This window comes from Meriones unguiculatus, chromosome 12 (assembly GCF_030254825.1).
Source record: "Meriones unguiculatus strain TT.TT164.6M chromosome 12, Bangor_MerUng_6.1, whole genome shotgun sequence".
Taxonomy (NCBI): Eukaryota; Metazoa; Chordata; class Mammalia; order Rodentia; family Muridae; genus Meriones; species Meriones unguiculatus.
In genome coordinates this window covers 45,833,701-45,852,576 of record NC_083360.1, presented here as the reverse complement: position 1 = coordinate 45,852,576, position 18,876 = coordinate 45,833,701, and the positions used below count along the sequence as shown (strand labels likewise).

General features: G+C 38.2%; 1 long non-coding RNA gene across 1 annotated transcript in view; it reads right to left on the bottom strand.

Annotated features, from left to right (window-relative positions):
* Positions 1-1,377: 1,377 nt before the first annotated feature.
* Positions 1,378-18,876, bottom strand: part of LOC132646821 (uncharacterized) — a 101,891-nt gene continuing 84,392 nt past the window's right edge. The window contains exons 5-8 of the long non-coding RNA XR_009585128.1: positions 16,243-16,362; positions 15,717-15,812; positions 12,812-12,909; positions 1,378-1,710 (exon numbers count right to left, since the gene is read on the bottom strand). This is a non-coding gene — a long non-coding RNA (uncharacterized LOC132646821). The remainder of the gene's footprint in view (positions 1,711-12,811; positions 12,910-15,716; positions 15,813-16,242; positions 16,363-18,876) is intronic.

Below are 18,876 nucleotides of genomic sequence, written 5' to 3'. Positions count from 1 at the left end.
AGCTTAGTCATTCTGAAACTCTGCTCTTTATCTGGAAAATGCACCGAAATCCTCCTTGTAAATTTGTACCTAAAACTGTGCATAATTTCAGAGTGCTGTTACTGGGTATGTTCCAGACCTGTGTGTTGCGCATCAGACCTGCAGTTTTATCTTCACCTGCACAATCCTCTCATAATGTAAATTACTGGTTTCCTGTTCTAGTTGGTTTCCTATGCAAACCTATTTAATTTCATTTGGAAACCTGTAGATAATGCTGAGGTCTCCAGCATCATTTATATATATTATTTATATATAATTCAAAGCCTTCAATATAAATAAGACTAAACAATAGACATGACTCAGTCCTGTCCTCAGATCCACTCACTCACTCATTTATTCATTTATTCTTTCATTTGGTATGAGCCATTTTTTAGGCGCTCACAGTTTAGAAGGGAAAGGTCATATACAAATAGACAATTACAGCACAGCCCATTATCTTTAACATAAAGATAAGCTTAAAACATTAGGAAACACAAAGCCAGTGAACCCGCACTCTCTGACACTCTCAGAAGCTACACTTCCCCAGAAGCAGACTTCTATATTCAAATCTGACATCCTGCTTGCCTATAAGAAGAGACCACATTTGACCACAACAAAGGGGAACTAAGGAACAGAAGGCTTTGTTTACACTCCAAGTGAGGAAATGGAGGGTTAAAAAAGTAATCACACCAACGCAAAAAGAGGAGGACGATAGCGAAGTATCAGCAATGCAGCTGGATGAATAATTGATGAGCTGATAGCCTTACCGAGCATCTCATTAATATGATGCTGCAGGTTCATTAAGTACTATTCCAGGCTTGTCTTAGAGGAGCCTCCTGAGTCTTGATTAGAGATTGTGTGGCTTTTGCTTTGACATCAGAACTTTAGGTTTTAGGTTCTGTCAACTGCTTCCTAAGCTTCGATCCGTTTACCCCAGCACCTTTTGGAAGCTCTACTCTATCCCCCTTCACTAATCATGGGCTTCTAATCATGACAGTCAGTCCTAGTAAATAATATATCAAGATAAATGATAATTGTTCTCTTTTAAGTGTCTCCTAATGAGCATCATAAATTAAAAATTAATATTGCAAAGACTGTATGAATAGCATCAAATCCATAAACAAAGCAGCGGGTATCACGCTTGCAAATGAAAGCTAAACACCTCCCTTGTCCTCTTTATCATTCCACACCCCTCCTCCCCTCCCTGGCCCCTTTACCACTTTACTATCTATATCCTAGATTTTCAGTACTCAAATTTAAGCTACCAGGAATTACATCACAAACAAAACACACACACACACACACACACACACACACACCTGCTATGTATCCTGGGTTTAGTGTGATTTGAAGACTCAGTCAAAAAAATTCGTTTATTTTTCTCAGCTGAAAACCAGCTTTAGATAGTCAAAGTAGAGTTGATTTATAAAAAGCATTTATCGAGACCCACAAAGCTTCACAGAAAGGATAAGAGAGTTACATTTATTAGTATCAAAAAAAATTCTATCTTACCTTAGAGAACTGAATTTCAGACTAAGTCAACATTTTGAGAAAGAATGCACCACAATACTACAAAGGCTCATCCTCTCTGTTGTGAGATTATGGCTTTACCCCATCCTCCGCGGTTTTTGTTTTGTTTTGTACTGCTTTTTCTGATTTTTAAACAGTTTTCTACACTTACTATCATAAAATCTGTAATAGAAAAGAAAAAGAGAGAGAAAACATTAATCAAAATTGAAGGACACTTTGGTCAGGCACACCCAATCTGATCACAAGTTACAATGGCTAGCATTTTAGGAACCTTTTTACAATTCATTAGACACTATAGAATGTCTTTCTTCTATATCCTTCACAACAGCATTGAAACGAGGATAACGTCATCCCAACTGTTTAATTCTGTCTAGAGGAAAGGAACGATGAGTCAATGAGCCGTCCAAATCTCTTTTTGAGGTAGATGTACAGAAGGCCTTGGCCAGTGGCATTATCTCCTGTATCCAGTGCCCCATTGGAATTCCAAGCCCACAAGGAACTGGTGTTGACAAGATGGCCTCATGTGTTTCTCAGTGCTGAGGGTGCACACTGGTCCTGCCCATGTAAAGATAACAGACCCGACATAGGACAGTTGACAAAGCTCCCTAAGCTCTCATATACTGCTGAGCTCTAGAGCAAGTCACCTTGTCTCTAAATGTTCTCTGCCAAGGCATTCTCTTACATGACTAAGCCAAAGACTGTGTCTGCTCTTCAAACAGTTACAAATGGAGAAGAATCAGAAGAGACTCATCTTCTTGGCAACTGAGCTATGTAACCAAGAAAATGTTGGTTTCACTTCAGGCTGTGACAAGATTCCTTTCACTAACCTTATCTGAAGGCCACCCTGTGCCTTTGTGAAGCACACATAATAGTTCCTGCTGCTGACATGGCAGTGTCTGTGATTCTCTCACAAATATAGACCCTACAAGTAAAAGATTATGACAATGAAAACCTAGACCTCTTTCTCCCTGGGATGCCTTAAAGCCAACAATGGCTGAGCCTCTCCAAACCAACAGGAGCATGGGAATAGGTTCATTAATCATATTAAACCTGCTACAAAACCAGAAGAATTCTAAAAACAGCAGTAACAATGTTTTATTTTATAAAAAGCAAACAAAACATCACTATGAAAACAGTAGAAACACAAGTGCCAAAGTGTTTATAATGTTCACTTTCACATCTGTCAACATTTTAGAGGATCTTCTGGAGCAACAGAAACATCCATTGTTCTACAAATGTTTTAGTTTATGCAGAGAATATATGGACAGAGCCAGCTTTCACCAGTGTTCAGGCACCAGAATAAAGCTTGTGGATCACAGACCTTTGAAGCAGGCAGAGGTCAGGAGAGCCACACAGATCCAGCCCTTTGTGCTATGCAGGTTCAGGGACATTGCATCATTTCCCAAGGTCAGGCATGTCAGTGGACTTCAGGAAAATTGAAAGTGAAAAAGAAACAAAGAGAGGGTTTTTCAGCTGTCCCCTTAGTATTCAACTGGCCACTCACTTGGCCTGAAATCAAGAGTTAATCCAGACACGAGTCATTGGACATCCCAATATTGCTCTGATTCAGGTCTCTGATCTCTGCTTAGCTTTTGAAAATCTCGAAATAAAGTAGTACAAGCAATATGATATATTTATAGCATGTACATATCTAATAGAATCATTTTATATAGTATTCCTATAACTTTTATCTATGTGTACACATATACATATATGCATATCTGTCTGTGTTCATATAATTCATATGCTGTGTTATGATACCAAATATATTTTCTCTGCTCTGTTCTGCATTGAAAACTATCAGAACTCACTGTAATAGGAAATTTATTTTAGGTTTCAGTCAACCACCACCAATAACAATAATGTGAACTCTAAATTCCTCCTCCAATGTCGGGCTACCTTGCACTAAGCCTCTATCACTGCAACCTGAAATGGCTCCATAGTCTGGTCCCAGTACAATGTCTTGTAGTTTACTAAAAATAAAATCAAGTACCATGAGTGAAAAGGAACTACAGCTTCCAGGAGTTAAGATGTGTATTTTTTTTTTATCTCAACTCAAAGTTTGTGGTAAGCAGTAAATAAAATATATTTAGTTCCCGGCATACAGATAAAGAAATTTTGTACTTAACTGATGCAGAGAAGATGGGAATTTAGACTTTAGGCTCAGCTACTAATGGGACATGCAAGGAACTTGACAACACTCTTTTGTTTTTTTAATCAATATATTTAGTAAATATTTTACTTTCAAAAATTCTGTTCACTTACATAATTCTGGTTTTCTAGCAAGTTATCATCTTTCCATTTATTGTTTAATAATCACAATTTTAACTCTGTTGTTTATAAATAATTAGAATATCTGGATCATCATTGCTTCTAATTTTTTAAAATTTATAGGTTTTAAAATTTTTATTTATTTTTTATGAATTAGAGTTTATTTACTTTGTATCCCAGCTGTAGTTCCCTCCCAGTCCCATTCTCCCTCCCTCATCTCCTCCCATGCCCCTCTGCAAGTCCACTGATAGAGGAGGTCCTCCTCCCCTTCCCTCTAACCCTAATGTATCAGGTCTTAACAGGACTGGCTGCATTGTCTTCCTCTGTGGCCTGGTAAGGCTGCTCCCCCATCAGGGGGAGGTGATCAAAGAGCCACCTACTAAGTTTATAACAGAGACACTCCATGTTCCCATTACTAGGGAACTCACTTGGACTCTGAGCTGCCATGAGCTCATCTGTGCAGGGGTTCTAGGTTAGGAGTATCAGTCTCAGAAAAGACCCCTGTGCCCAAATTTTTTGTTTCTGTCTCTTTTCTTGTGGAGCTCCTGTCCCCTCCAGGTCTTTCTATCTTCCCCTTCTTTCATAACATTTCCTGCACTCTGCCGAAAGTTTGGATGAGTGTCTGCATCTGCTTTGATACTCTGGTGGATAGAATCTTTCAAGGGCTCTTTGTGGTAGACTCCTGTCCTGTTCCCTGTTTTCTCCCTCTTCACATGTCCATCCTGTTTGCCTTTCTGAGTGAGGACTGATCATAGTATACAGGGTTCTCCTTCTTGCTTAGCTTCTTTAGGTGTACAGATTTTAGTATGTTTATCCCATATTTTATGTCTAATCTCCACTTATAAGTGAGTATATACTATGTGTGTCTTTCTACTTCTGGGATACTTCACTCAAGATGATCTTTTCCAGTTCCCACCATTTGCCTGGAACTTTCATGACTTCCTTGTTTAAAGTTCTTAACACCTCTGAGCTCCAGCTGAAAAGAGAGGATTGGGCAAGAGCAACATCTCCTTTGAAGACATTTTTTTTATAGGATGTTAATACCAGGCCCGTGGAAACCTTTCATAACCAGGGGTCTGGAGGGCTTTCAACAACTCTGTGTCCTCCATTCTCATGTAGGCATTGATGATCCTCCAGTGTTTTCTAATTTTGTGTCTCAGAAAAATAATGCCTGAAGAAGGGGAAAGAAAAGATGGAGGAAGAACTAAGGAAGCAAAAATAAGTCACACTAGGCTTCTTCCATGGTGGACTGTGTAACCATCTCCAAAACCGCAATAATATCAAGTGGCTCCAATGAAGGAAGAATGCTTTTGGCTGTAAATTATTGATCTCTTTTATTTCCCATTGATCTTTTCTCTGTATCTGGATTTAAACACCCTCTTCCCCCCCACACACAATATAAACAAAAGGTACTTGAAATCTAAAAAATAACACCTCAGAGGCTGTTCTAGCACAGTTCTGTGGGGACCAGTTTGGAGTCCTGGAATTAGCAGGCACCCCACTTAACTTCTGCGACTGTGAAAAGCAAACCAATAAGCTGGATCTAAAACCATGATGGCCATCTTGGTTTTAGATCCAGTTGCAACTGTGACATGCTGTGAGTAGCTGAGTCACGGGGGAAAGATAACCATTGCTGAAGATGTTCTGTATACAAGTAGCTAGAGATCGTAGCTTATATAAGGAAGCTCAGTTGTGCAGAGGGCAAAGCACAGAGAATCTGCCTCAATTTTCTTATGTGAAACAAAACTAACACTAGAATCAAACTCATGAGTTGTGACAAAATTCATATTTTCGTAGAATTTTACCTAATACCTACTATATAGCAAATAGTCAATAAACGTGTTTAACCAGACATTATGGTGGCATTAAATCTCAATTGTGATTAAAAGATCAAATATATTACCATGCTAAACAATGTGTTGGTTGAGGCACATTCTGCTGTCATAATGAATTTAAAGGACATTGAACTACGAATTACTGCTGCTTTCATAGTCTATTTCTAAAAAATGCCTTAGAAGGAAACCAACCGGCCAGCCCTAGATGATGAGAAAATCCTTCATGTTATGGGCAAAATAAGCAGCCAGGAATGCATAAAATTGCAACACATTTTTGGACCAAAATTTTCTTAGCATGCTGCATTTATTCTGCAATCTTTAGATTTGGCTATGCCCAAGACTTTAGTCATTTACTCTGAGGATGTTCACCATCTCAGAGGTTAAATATATTTTGTTATCTTGAGAAAGAGACCAAAGTGGTAAGAAAGCAGCAATTTGTTTGAAGTATACACCATCTATTCGAATAACTTGGCCACTGTGTTCTCAAATGTGATAATGAGCCAGACGGCAATGCCACACCGAAACAAACCCCCACATGAAAATCACGTTAGTCTTCACTTATTTTCATAAGCTATGGGGACAGTCAACACAAGTCTTAATTTTACTACAAATATGTACTGTATAGATGCTTGTAAGGTTGACAGAGTATTTTTGTGGGGAAGAAGAGAATAATAGTACAGACTAATCGAAAGATATTTGAAGAATAAAAAAAAAAATCACCCAACCTACCCACAAACCACATACTAGAAATGAATGAGGTTTTGGCATTTGGGACATTTTAGTGTTATAAAAATGTAGACTATAGAGCTATTATATCAAGTAATTTATGGGATGAATATTATAATTCATTGAATGTCACGACTTATCTTTTATTCATATAGTTACTGTTTCATTACCAGAGAGGGAGGTTTGTCAAAGGTTAATTATTTTAAATTGCTCTGGCAAACTTATTTTGATTTGTAAAATTTTTTTGAATAATCATAGGTCTATCTATTCATACATCTTTATGAGGAGTCTTTTGAAAAAATAATATTCTTTGATGAGGTGGTTAAAACTAGATGAATGCATCCACGATATCTTTAAGATATATTCCCATTAACTCCAGATGTAGCTCAACAAAGAGTTATTATTTTTATTGATATTATCATCTATTCCAGAAATTTTGTTTTTCAAGATAAATAGATGCAATAAAAAATAGCCAGGATTCTGTGTATGGTGGCATAGGTCTGTAATTCCTGTGTATGGAAGGGGGAGTTAGGAGGGTTATGAGCTCAAGGTCATTCTCACCTACACAGTAACTTCCAGGCTAATGCAGGATCCAGAGATCCTATTTTACATACATAGGGTGTACATGTATATATATATATATATATATATATATATATACATACATGTATATATATGATACAAGTATCATATGATACATATACATATACATATAATGCACACACATGAATACACACACACACACACACACACACACACACACTTGAAAGTTGAGATTCTAGTAGAGTTGTCTCATAGTATTCTTCATCTCTAGGCCACAGTTAGGAATCCCCTTAAAAGGTGATTGGGAAGATTTCCAGCATCTTCTAGCTCTCTACTTCTGTTTCCTGTAAAAGTGTCGCTAAGCCAGGGATGCACATTCTCTCAGCATGAAAATCTCCTTGTAGGAGATTGCTAAGAACAGGACACATACCTTTAAAACTAGAATGGAAATTTTGGATTATAAGATTAAATTAGAAGAAAGTCAGACCAAAATGAAAATTAGGACTATGCTGCATATTTTATATTTAGTACGTTGTGTACTGTACATGTTTTATTTGTGGTAGATTGTGTAGCTTCTTCTCACACTATGTTCTCCAAAGCTTATTTCTTTAATGAAGCATTCCTCATTAATTGTGCTGACAATGCTCTTGTTGTTGGTCAACATTTGTATATTTGGTTTATATTTTATTAATATATTCTTATTATTATGTGGACTCTTAATTATTTATATCCATATGAGAGTTAGACAGGTGTAATAGGGAAAATGCTTCATTTGAGGTCAGAAGACGCAGACTCATAGCTCAGCTCAGTGGGTCTGTACGTTTAGGTTAGATACATTGATGAGTTTTATGAGTTCTTTTATGTCATAAAGCAGCAAGAGAAGCAGCCTATGTGCTTCTCAAAGTCAGTAATAAGTCACCTAATAACTGAACACTTCCCCAGGTTTACAGAACTCAGGCGTGTCTGCTTTGAGCTAACATCTCAAAAAACAGTATATAACTTGAACACCGTAACTATCCAGTTTTAGAAATATAGGTACTAAAAAAATTGGACAAATTGCTATTTCAACACAATAAGTCATTCTCTTTAACTGTGTAAACTGTATATCATTCATTTCATATTAAAGGGCTACAAGTTCTATTCATATTTTCATTATTTTAATTTATCTCACCTTCCTATCATGTTGTTTTTTTAAAGGCAGCTTTATGAACAGATTCCGAAGATATTTTTTCTAATATGATATGATTTGCTAAATATAACTGAGTTTCTGTGAATATATTGCCAAAATAGCTAACATTTTTAGAGGGGAATAATAATGTGCCATAAGAAAATATTATCACTTTTAGCCAGTTATAGGAGTCTTACGCATGTGGTACAGATGTTCCTGAAATATAGACTAAAAGGCATGGAAACAAAATGTCAAGACTATGATGCTGCTTAAATCAAAGCAAGAGGACATTGTCCTGAAGAGAAGATGCTGGGTTGGAGTAGAACGGATAGGAAGTGCTCTCTAGAGCAAGCAGAGAGCCACTGAAAGGACCTTTCCTGTACTACTGACATTCAATGTTTTAACTACTAAACACACCACCGACAATAAATAATGGCTCACTTTAGTGTCTCATTTTAATATCAGTAGGATCCTAAAAAACACTTGAAACTTCCATTAAAGAAACACCTGTGGTTTTGGAAGGCATTTAAAAGAGAAAAGCAGTGTTGGAAAAAAGCCAGTAAAGAAAACTAAGGATATTTGAAATGATTCGGAGGAAACTGAAGGGACTTTGCAAGTATCATATGATACCATGCTATGGTATCTTAAATGAAAGAGGTGATGCTGGCAAAAGGCTGATGGATCATATCTTCTGTAAATGGAAACAGACAAATGTGTTTACTTTGCCACGCAAAAGATGCCTGTTTGGTAAGTGTAAGCAGACATGTAAATTCTTTTTTTTTATTTTAGAGATTTTTTTTTAATTTTTTTATTAATTACACTTTATTCACTTGTATCCCCCCATAATCCCTTCCCTCCTCCCCTCCCGATCCCATCCTCCCACCCCCTTCTCCACGCATGCCCTTCTCCAAGTCCACTGACAGGGGAGGTCCTCCTCTCCTTCCTTCTGATCTTAGTCTATCAGATCTCATCAGGAATGGCTGCATTGTCATCTTCTGTGGCCTGGTAAGGCTGCTCCCCCCTCAGGGGGAAGTGATCAAAGAACAGGCCAATCAGATTATGTCAGAGGCAGTCCCTCTTCCCATTACTATGTAACCCACTTGGACACTAAACTCCTATGGGCTATATCTGTGCAGGGGTTCTAGGTTATCTCCATGCCTGGTACTTGGTTGGAATATGAGTCTCTGGGAAGACCCCTGTGTTCAAATTTCTGGTTCTGTTGCTCTCCTTGTGGAGTTCCTGTTCTCTCCAGATTTTACTATTTCCCACTTCTTACATAAGATTCCATGTACACTGCCCAATAGTTGGCCATAAATCTCAGTATCTGCTTTGATAATCTGCAGGGCAGAGCCTTTCAGAGGCCCTCTGTGGTGGGTTACTAGCTTGTTTCTTGTTTTCTTCTTCTTCTAATGTCCTTCCTCTTTGCCATTGGGGATGGGGATTGAGCATTTTAGTCAGGGTCCTCTCTCTTGATTAGTTTCTTTAGATGTACAGATTTTAGTAGGCTTATCCTATATTACATGTCTATATGAGTGAGTATATACCGTGTGTGTCTTTCTGCTTCTGGGACAGCTCACTCAGCATGATCCTTTCCTGGGACATGTAAATTCTTGATAGGAAATGATAGAGTGGAGAGTAGAAAATTATAGAACAAGTCATTCCTCAGTCGTTGAGTTCTTTGCCAATAATATGTTAGGCACATACGCTGTGTGTCTGCATTTGACTTATATTGTCTCACTGAATAAAAATTCTCTTTGGTAGGAATTATTATAAGAAAATCAAGGTCAGAAAGAGCTAAATAACTGCCCAAGCTCACGTTATGGGTTAGCAGAAACGCACATAGTGGCTATGTCTATTTTTTTTTTGGTTGGACAGTAATTGTCACGCCCTTATGATAAGCTTGCCATGTACCACCACCTGCCCATCTTTTTCTCCACTGAGCCACCAAGATACTACAACTGGTTTCTATTTTTACTAAAAGTCTACAGGAGAGAGGAAACTGAATGACTGCATTGATATGGCAAAACCTTTTCTAATTTGATATCTGAATATGTGATCTACACACATATCTATAATGCCTGTGCAATATTTCATTCTTACCCATATTTCATGGCACAATTATATCTCTTGGATAACCAAACAAGAGATTTCATCATAAAAACAGTATTCGTGGCCCTAAAAAGAGATAGAAGACACTCTACTTCTGACAATGGCAAAATTGAGCTCACCCTTTGGCCATTGTCATCAATGACTACCAGAAGCAACTGCTCTTTATCAATGTCTTCTACCAGACACAATTGGAATATTTCTATTAATATTTTTCCATAACAAAGATTCTAAGTATGAAATCTTTCTTAAAGTTCCACAAAGTGCTTCCTGATCACACTGGGATAACACTGGAAGAGGAGGACCCCCAGGGGAACAACTGATTAGATTTTGGCAAGACCCACCAAACATCTGCTTCAAACAAAAGACATCTGCATATTTCACATTTATTTTTCATAATTTACAGAAGCAACCTGCCAAAATTCAGCAAGGGGAAATCGACTAGCACATAATTAGCTTAAAGTTCGCTTGCTTTAGGAGTGTGAGCGTGAAGCCCGGGCACTCACCTGGGAGAACATCAAGGGTGGAACTGCAGCTTAATTCTGCAAAGCTATCTTGGCCCTTGTGCAGCAGAGCAGAAGACTAAGCCTTGCTGGGCTTGAAAGGAGGGAATAAATAAGCCAGAGATGATGCTATGGGCTTCCTTTATCTTTATGTTACATAGGAGTCTTCTTTGCCAAAGGCATGGCCAAAGGTAATGTCACTTATTATGTAAGATTTGACTAGGCAGAAAAATTACTTCAACCACATGTTACTGCAATGGTCAAGTAGATGATGATGCAATGCCACATAGATTTCACTTTGAAACTATATCTAGGATACCATTATGCGTGTGTATGTGTGTATATACTTAACATGGTTATATATTTAGCATGGTGAAAAAACTCTGTGGGTCTATTATGTTTCAAAGCATCTCCAAATAATTACCAAAACAGGGGGAATACCTTTACTGAGTAGACAGAAGTATATTTGTAATGTATTGTGAATACTTAAATAGAATATCATGGCGGACAAAATGATCAGGTATTCAGTACTAACACAGTCTGTGTTAGTTGGACTAACCTAAGTCCAACAGAGTCTACACTGCATGAGCTATATCTTACCAGCTGAAACTCAAACTTTTTAGGGTTAGCTATTACATCAATGTACTAGAGCTTGTCTACTAATATATTTTTTACAAGAAGAATAAAAAGATTTTGGATAGGTGAGATTTATTTATTTATTTTTCTTTGTAGCAAAATGTTTCAACCCTATTTCCAGTAGCAAAGATCTCTCTCTCTCTCTCTCTCTCTCTCTCTCTATCTCTGTATGTTTTTCTCTCTCTGTTTCTCTCTATGTGTTTTTCTCTCTCTCTGTTTCTCTCTGTGTTTTCTCTCTGTTTCTCTCTCTCTCTCTCTCTCTCTCTCTCTCTGCATGTGTGTGTGTGTGTGTAAACATACATACACTAAATAAGTTTGGGTTTTACAAGATTTTTTAAATATGGAGAAAAAATGTATGCTTAGTTAAAGCAAAGATCTTCAAAGCATTAGGCATTTTTTTTTCAAAACATTTGTGACATTACTCCCCCAGTGAAAGGAAAAAGTGGTATTTTGATTCAGCTCACTGTCTGTGATCTTATAATCTTAGTCATTGTTTTGTAAGAGGAGTTGTGTACCCAGCTTACTGATCCAGCAGCAGACACAACGCTAACACCTCTACAAATCTCTGCAATAATAATGTTGTCATTCCAAAAGATTTAAAGTTAGTCTCACAGTATAGAAGCACCATGTACAGCTCTTTGAATATGGTAGGTGAAGATCAGCTATAATGAAGGTGAAATGTGCTTCGGTGCAATTGGCTTGCTACATGTTCTTAAATGCTTGGTTGTCTGTTTAGCTTGTGAGAAAGGGTCATCACACTGGCCTTGAAAACATGATCCTACTGTCTCTGCCTCCAGGTTGGACTAACACACTTGGCTCTTCCTTATGTTTGGGGATCTATTTTAGTATTTCACCTGTAATATGTATGTGCCAAACTGGTTTGAAATATGTAATCCAAATTTAACCTAGAGTCAATATGAACACAATGGCTTTTTTTCTTCTTGTAATATTTTTTATTTTTATTAATTACACTTTATTCACTTGTATCCCCCGATAATCCTTTCCCTCCTCCCCTCCTGATCTCACCCTCCCACCCCCTTCTTCACACATGCCCTTCTCCAAGTCCACTGATAGGGAAGGTCTTCCTCTCTTTCCTTCTAATCTTAGTCTATTAGGTCTCATCAGGAGTGGCTGCATTGTCATCTTCTGTGGCCTGATAAGGCTGGTCCCCCCTCAGGAGGAGGTGATCAAAGAGCAGGCCAATCAGATTATGTGAGGGGCAGTCCCTCTTCCCATTACTATGTAACCCACTTGGACACTGAACTCCTATGGGCTACATCTGTGCAGGGGTTCTAGGTTATCTCCATGCCTGGTACTTGGTTGGAATATGAGTCTCTGGGAAGACCCCTGTGTTCAAATTTCTGGTTCTGTTGCTCTCCTTGTGGAGTTCCTGTCCTCTCCAGATCTTACTATTTCCCACCTCTTACATAAGATTCCATGCACATTGCCCAACAGGTGGCCATAAGTTTCAGTACCTGCTTTGATAGTCTGCAGGGCGGAGCCTTTCAGAGGCCCTCCATGGTGGGTTTCTAGCTTGTTTCCTGTTTTCTTCTTCTTCTGAGAACTAAAGAAGCTGAAAAGCAGCAAACCAAGTAATACAATAAAAAATGGAGAAAGGAGATAAACAGAGAATTCTCTGTAGAGGAATAGACAATGACAGAGAAACACTTAAAGAAATGCTCAACGTCATTAGCCATGAGGGAAATGCAAATCAAAACGACACTGAGATTTCACCTTACACCCATCAGAATGGCTAAGATAAAAAACTTGAGTGACAACACATGCTGGAGAGTCTGTGGAGAAAGGGGAACCCTCCTCCACTGCTGGTGGGAATGTAAATTTATACAACCACTCTGGAAATCAATCTGGCGCTTTCTCAGACAACTAGGAATAGCGCTTCCTCAAGATCCAGCCATTCCACTCCTAGGCATCTATCCAAAAGAGGCTCAAGTACACAATAAGGACATTTGCTCAACCATGTTTGTAGCAGCTTTATTTGTAATAGCCAGAAGCTGGAAACACCTCAGCTGCCCCTCAACTGAAGAATGGATGTAGAAATTGTGGTACATGTACACAATAGAATATTACTCAGCAATGAAAAATAAGGAAATCATGAAATTTGCAGGTAAATGGTGGGACCTGAAGAGGATCATGCTGAGTGAGTTGTCCCAGAAGCAGAAAGACATACATGGTATATACTCACTCATATAGACATGTAATATAGGATAAACCTACTAAAATCTGTACATCTAAAGAAACTAATCAAGAGAGAGGACCCTGACTAAAATGCTCAATTCCCATCCCGAACACAATGGCTTTTAATTAGATACTAACTGACTGCTTGGGAGTTGCTGCTCTGAAATATTTGTTGTTTTGCTTCCAAAGCACTAAAATTTAAACTAATGTTTTATACACACAAACCTTTCAGGTAATTATCAGTTCTCTACTCTTTGACATAAGGCTTTTAACAAAGTTAAAACTTCTTTTAAATAGAAGGATGTTAGACTTAGGAGCTACATACTTGCATCTGAATTATGATTCAGACATCATCTGTAAACTTGTGCAACGATCGACCTTGGTTGTCTGGAATCATCTAAAACATAAGCCCTGGACACTCCTGGGAAGGACTTTTTTCAATCAGATCATTTTGAGCTGGAAGACCAGGCTTGCACATAGCCATCACCATCTGGGTGGCAGCACAGACAAAAGGACGTAGAAGAAGGGAGACACATGCTCTTTGCTGCTTTTCTCACTCCTCATCCTCATGCTGACTTTATCTACCTGTTGCTGCTGCATTTCTTTGCTGATATTAGAAACAGCTGGACTGGGCTTCCAGTATTGGCTGAATACCAGGAGCTCTCCAGGAATCCTCTCAAGGGCAGGTAGGGACTGTTGAGATAGCTAACCTCGGGTACTGGGAAACTATTGGGTTCTCAGCCTCTGCTGTAAGAGATGACTATCATTGGCCTATCCAGACCACGTCATGTAAGTTCATCTGTGAGATTCCATTTAATATATATTCATCATCTCAGTTCTGTTATTCTAGAGCAGTGGTTCCTAACCTTCCTGATGGTGCAGCCCTTTAATACATGTTCTCATGTTACAGTGACCCCAACCATAGAATTATTTCGTTGCTATTTCATAACTGCAATTTTGCTACTGTTAGGAATCCTAATGTAAATATTTAATATATAGGATATATATTAAATGAGATGCAACCCCCAAAGGGGTCCAGACCCACAGTTTGAGAACTACTTGCTCTAGAGAACCCTGGCTTACATAGCTGGGGAACCTTTTATTGTGAGGATTAAATGAGCTAGTTTACGTTTTGCAAGGTGCCTAGGCTGTACCTAAGATGGCATTCTGATCTGTCAAAAAATGTAATTTTCCAGAACTTAGATGGCTTGCACTATAGAGCTTTTTGAAAGAAACCTACCACAAAGATGTGATCAAGACAAAAGACAAAGGGAAAAATAAGTCTCCAAGTTGGAAGAAAAGAACAATGTTGACATCAATGCATATACTTTCTAATGTACACATCATTTGGTTGCCAGACTACACATATTAGATCTTTAGCCTCTTTAAAAATGTCAAAAATTTTTTTGTATGTAGAACTGAATCAAATCTTGGACCTTTTACATGTGAAGCAAATACTCCACCACTGGGATAGATGCCCCATTCAAAGGATAAAGAAGAGAGCACAACCAACCAACATCAAAGCAAGAGTATAAAAATAAATAAAACACACCTATTCAAATAACATATCAAATCCATAATTAACAAACAACTCTACCTCTCCTTCCAAAACCCAGGACCAGTTAGACTCACTAATGAATTCCTTCTGTATTTATTTCTCTCTCTTCTCTCTCTCTCTCTCTCTCTCTCTCTCTCTCTCTCTCTCTGTGTGTGTGTGTGTGTGTGTGTGTGTGTGTGTGTGTGTGTGCACCAGGGTGATGTTTTGTTGATATGTAGGCATGACCTTTGAGTCTTGGTCCTTACTTTGCCACCTTGTATGGGAGGATGTCCCCACCTCTATGTGCATGAATCTATCTGGTTCATGAGCTTCTGAGGATTCTCCAGCCCTTACTTCCCATCTCCCCAATGGTTCAGGATAGAATTAAAGAGTTCATTGTGCCCAATATTTTATATATATTTTTTTATTTTTTATATTAATTACAGTTTATTCCATTGTGCCCAATTTTTGCATGGGATCTGAGATCTGAACTCAGGTCATCATGCTTGCACAACAAGCAAATTTACTCACTGAACATCTCCCCAGACCTTTAAGTAACTAACAGTAACGTTCCTCAAACTATTTCACAAAATAAAAAGGGAAGGAATGATATCAACCATTTCCTATGAAGCTTTGAGCTTGCTTACCCTTCTAGAGTTTTAGTCAATTTCCATCATGGCAGCGAACATAGCAACACACAAGCAGACATGATGCCGAAGAAATTGAGAGTTCTACATCTGGATCTGCAGACCACAGGAAGAGAGAAAGAGCCACTGAGTCTAGCTTGAGCTTCTGAAAGCCCCCCAGTGCCACATTTTTTCTAAGGTGGCAACACCTGTTCAAATAAGGCCACACCTTCTTTTTAACAAAATAAAATATAAGGTAAAAAGAAAACCATTATATCAAACTTGGATAAGACAAGCAAACAAAAAATAAAAGATCTCTGAGTGAAGGCACAAAAATCAGAAGCCCACTTGTTTACACACTTAGGAATCCATAAGCATACTGAACTGAAAGCTGTAATATATAGAGAGAGGAGCTGGTGCAGACCAATGCAGGTCCTGAGCATGCTGTTTTAGTCTCTGTAAGTTCATGTGAGCTTTGCTCAGTTGTTTTAGAGGGCTTTGTTCTTTTGATGTCCTCCATCTGCTCTGTCTCTCCCATTCCTTTTACCTTCTCTTCCAAAGGGTCCCCTGTGCTCTGAGGAGAGCCACGTGTTCCAAGGTCTCTTTCTGTGTGTAATGTCTTATTGTGAGTCTCTGTATTTGTTCCATCTGTTGAAGGAGGAAGCATCTGTGATGATAAATAAGACATTGATCTGTGAATATAGCAGAATATAATTAGGATTCATTTCATTGTTACTTTTTTCTTAGACCATTAGTATTCGGTTTTATCTAGGTCTCTGGTCTACCTAGACCCTAGTTCTTGGTTACACTATAAATGTCAGGTATGAACTCTTACGATATTATATCTCATGGAGTGGGCCTAAAGTCAAATCAGACATCAGCTGGTTACTCCAGCAAGGTTGCTGAACCATTGCCCTGGCATATTTTGCAGGGAGTAAAGATTATAGATCATAGGTTTTGTGTGTAGGTTGGTGTTTTTGTTTTTGTTTTTTGGTACCTTTCAGTGTCAAAGGTACTAAAACATTAGGGTGAAGGTTCTAGGTAGACACCAGCTCAAACTTTCCATGTTCAATGAGTTGTTTGGATGTTGTTTACAGCAATAGGGCCTTGCTATCAGTTTGTGGAGAGGAACCTATTTTTCTAGCAACAGCCTAGGTCATTGGGAGACAAGACTACACCTTTTAACCTCTCAACTACTACAATCTCTATGAGTCTATAGAGGCCATTTTCTTTTTATTTATTTGTTTGATCACAGCCCCATCCTTACTTCCCTCCCAGTCCCAGCCTCATGCCCCTTTCCTGCTACTTTTCTCTCTTTCTCATCAGAGAATGGGAGGCCATGGGGACCATTTTCATTCACAATTAAGTTAGTTTCATTCTAATGTTACAAGGATGGTTCAACATACAATCGCTAACTATAACTCATTTCATAAAATGACTCAAGATAAGAAGTTATATAATATTTTAATAGATGCAGAAAATGCTTTTGATAAAATCAAGAGCCATTGATGATATAAAAGCCTGGAAGAAACTAACAATATAAGAAAACCCACATGAACATTGTAAAAACTACATGTAATAAACTCGTATCCCATATTATACTAAATGTAGAAAAACTCCATTATTTGCACTAAGATAACGATTACAGTGAGTGTTCACATTCTGTGCTATTATTTGGTATGGTACTTGAAGCCTTAGCCATGGCAATAAAACAAAATAAATAGATAACATAGGAAATGAAGAAAACAAAGAATCCTTGTTATGGATGCTATGGTCCTATACACCAGGCTACCAAACTATACAATAAAAATCTTAGAACTAATAAACTAAGGACCCAGACATGAACTTCCTAGCAGTTACATCAGATTCCTGATTCTTAATAACTATGCCAAAAACATACAATGGAAATACAATACTCTCTTCAACAAATGGCGCTTGAACGATCCAGCCCACAGAAAAATGAAACTAGAACACTACCTCCCTCTCACCATGCATAATAACTAACTTCAAATGAGTAGAAGATTATAATGTAATATCTAGAAATGTAAAACTGATTCAGGAAAAAGTAAGGAAAACAACTCAAGGGATTGGCATAGGCAAAGACTTTCTGAAAAGAACTCTGGTCATTCAATAAATATGCTAACAATTGACAAATGAGACCTCATGAAATTAAAAAAAAAAACTCCACAGCAAAGGAAGTAGTCCACTAAGTGCAAATATGGCTAACAAAATGGCGAAGACCTTGTTGGCTATACATTTAACAGAAGATTAATACCTAGACTATAAAGAACTCCAAAACAGTTACAAAGAGATCAAGCAACCAAATCAGCAAAACATTATGAACAGACTGTTCTCAAAAAATGAAATATAAAAGGCCATTAGACATATTTTAAAATGTTCAGTGGATCAGATATAAGGCTTAGCAAGTAAAGGTGCTTGCGGCCAAGCTGAAAGGACTGATAACCAGGAACCAAATTGTGAAGGAGTAAATCAATACTCATGAGATGTCTTCTGCTCTCTACACATGTGCTATGGCACACATATGATCGCATGCATGTGCAGGTGTGCTTGCAAATGCACACAAACACAAACGTAATTAATCAATTAATTGATTAATTAATTAAATGTAATAAAAATGATTAAATAAAAACTGTTCAATATCTGTCGCTATCAGGAGCTCCAGAAGGAGAGCAACAGAACCAAAAAATCTGGGCACAGGGATCTTTCCTAAGACTGATACACCAACAAAGGACCATGCATGGAGATAACCTAGAACCCCTGCACAGATGTGGCACATGGAATCTCAGTGTACAAGTTGGTTTCCTAGTAAGGGGAACAGAGGCTGTCTGTAACATGAACTCAGTGGCTGGCTCTTTCATCACCTCCTCCTCAGGGGGGGAGTAGCCTTACCAGGCGACAGAGGAAGACAATGCAGTCAGTTCTGATGAGATCTGATAGGCTAAGGTCAGATGGAAGGGGAGGAGGACGTTCCCTATCATTGGACTTGGGGAAGGGGTATGAGAGGAAAAGAGGGAGTAAGGGTGGTATTGGGAGGGGATGATGAAGGGGGCTACAACTGGAATACAAAATAAATAAATTTCAATTAATAAAAAAGATAAATTAATTTTTAAAAAGTTTTAGGAGGATGCAGAGAAGCGGGAAGATTTAGTCAATGATGATG